The sequence below is a fragment of the Jaculus jaculus genome, chromosome 5, assembly GCF_020740685.1.
Source record: "Jaculus jaculus isolate mJacJac1 chromosome 5, mJacJac1.mat.Y.cur, whole genome shotgun sequence".
NCBI lineage: Eukaryota > Metazoa > Chordata > Mammalia > Rodentia > Dipodidae > Jaculus > Jaculus jaculus.
Window position 1 is genome coordinate 77,398,478 of NC_059106.1, and position 2,757 is coordinate 77,401,234.

Sequence of the window (2,757 nt, forward strand, 5' to 3'; positions counted from 1 at the left end):
TATAATCTGACATTAAGAAGTCTGAGATCAAGAGAGAAACTTGAGAGCATGGCATAGATGGTCATGAATACCTTGGAAATGGAGATCACCTAAGAATGAAATATACATAAGGAAGAGAAGAGGACTGGGGAGTGTCCCCAAGGCAACTGAACAGGCAATGGAGCAGAGGTCAGCATTGTTGAGGCTGACATCATTAGAACTTCTGAGATACTTTCCACTCAGATTCCTCCCACTGTGAACATTTTACCACACTGGTTTGACCATTTTCTCTTTACAAATCCAAATTGTTTTTTGAACTATTTGGAAGTTGCACACATGATATCTTTTTAGTCCTTAATATTTAAAGTGTATCTTTTTAAAGCAGGGTCTCTCTCTTAGTCTCAGCAGTACCATCTTCCAAATCAGGAAACTGGCATTGACATGATATTAGCAGACAATAGAATCCAAACCACATTCACATTCTGCCAGTGCAGTTGTCCTAATAATTTTAAATATATATATATAATATATTATAATATTATAATATATATCACTATATATTATATATAATACATATATTATATATGTGTGTGTGTATATATATATATTAATATTATTGGGGCAATAGAGATGGCCCAGCAGTTAAGATGCTTGCCTGCAAAGCCTACAGATACAGGTTCAAATACTCAGTACCTACACGAGCCAGCTGTACTTGGTAACACATGTGTCTGGAGTTCGTTTGCAGTGGCCAGAGGTCCTAGTGCACCCATTCTCTCTTTCTCTCTCTCTCCATCTGCTTCTTTCTCCCAAATAAATAAAAATATTTTTAATTTTTAAAATATTTCATTTTTATTTATTTGAGAGAGGGAAAGAGGCAGAGCAAGAGAGAGAAAGAGAGAGAGAATGGGCGTGCTAGGGCTTCCAGACACTGCAAAAGAACTCCAGACGCATGTGCTACCTTGTGCACCTGGCTTACATGGGTCCTGGGGAATTGAGTGGAGGTCCTTTTTAGCTTTGCAAGCAAGTGCCCTAACTGCTATACCATCTCTTCAGCCTTAAAAATATTTTTAAAAAGAAGGCTGCACCACTAAAAGGTTATAAATACCTTTGCAAGGGGAAAACAGGCCCTCTGACCGCTTGAGAACTTCCAGCTGTGAGTTTTTCCCTCAGCTGAGCTTGGACTGGCTTGGCCCTGGAGGTTCAGGCCAGGCCCAGCTGGGAGGGGCCCCTACCCTTACTCTCCACATGGGCTCCTTTATCTCCTGCTTCACACATGGTAGGAGCTCCTTGAACTTTCCTTTCTCTTTTCTTTCTACACGTTTTCCCCCAGGCCCTCCACGTGGGATCTCTAGCCACATGGATACCTTTCCTTACCTCAATAAATATAATAATTTTAAAAAATTTAAAATAAAAACTAAAAAAAAAAGGCTGGAAAAATTACCTAGTGGTTAAGGCACTTGCCTGCAAAGCCAAAGGACCAAGGGTCGATTCCCCAGGACCCACGTAAAGCCAGCTGCACAAGGTGGCGCATGCGTCTGTAGTTCGTTTGCTATGGTTAGCGGCCCTGGCATGCCCATTCTCTGTCTTGGTATCGCTCTTTCTCTCAAATAAGTAAATGAATAAAATATTTTCTTTTAGAAAAGATTCAGCCAGGCAAGGTGATGCATACCTTTAATCCCAGTACTTGGGAGTCAGAGGTTGGAGGATTGCTGTGAATTCAAGGCCAGCCTGGAACTACAGAATGAGTTCCAGGTTAGCCTGGGCTAGATTGAGACCCTACTTCAGGAAAGAAAAAAAAAAAGAAGAAGATTCAGGACCTAGATATTAAAGCTATCTCTGTATTAAAACCCAACATGTGGGCTGGAGTTAAGGTGTTTGTCTGCAAAGCCAAAGGACCCAGGTTTGATTCCTCAGGACACATGTAAGCCAGATGCACAAGGGAACTCATGAGTCTGGAGTTCGTTTGCAGTGGCTGGAGCCCTGGCATGCCTATTCTCTCTCCCTCCCTTTCTCCCTTTCCGTCAAATAAATAAATAAAAACATTAAAAAAAAAAAAACCCAACATGTGAATGCAGAAGAAAACTGCTTTAGAAAGCAGCCTTGCTCCACTGTCCTCTAAGTGTTTAATGAGGACCTGCCCTGCCTGTCACCTACAGATCCCAGGACTGTTCTGTCTGAAACTCCATCTCTTCATCCAACTCCCACATTATTCTGTTGAAAGTGGGGTGTAAAGAGATGTGTGCCACTTCTAAGATGTGCATTACTAGAGCTACTAAGGGGAGTAAGCTAGTTACCAATAATAAATGTACTTAAAAAAAAGGAAGGAAGAAGGACTACATTCCCAGTGTTTGGATTAAAGGACCATGAATGGCATAACTCTAGAGTCTACCCTAAATTCTTCTTAGCTGCTACAACCAATGATATATCCATGACTCTGACCTTCACTTGAGCTCCCTGACCCTCCTCCTGCTATTGCTGGGAATAGCCTTAGTCGGAGGATCTCAGGCCCGTCACCCCCCAAATTCTTATCACAGCCTCTTGAAATGTCAGGCAAGAGCAGCCGGATGGCCCCACTGGCCTTTCAGGAGTTCTTTAGGTGGCCACAGAGCTTCTCAGTCCCCAGAGATCCCAGGCTGCATCACCCTGCCATTTTTTTTTTTTTATCAGCTTTCAACTCTCCCTTGCCATTTGAATCATAATTCAAGTGTCAGTCCAGGGGAGTATGCTGAGTGGACCCCTGACAAGCTCCTACCATCTGCAGCAGTATTCCTCCATCAT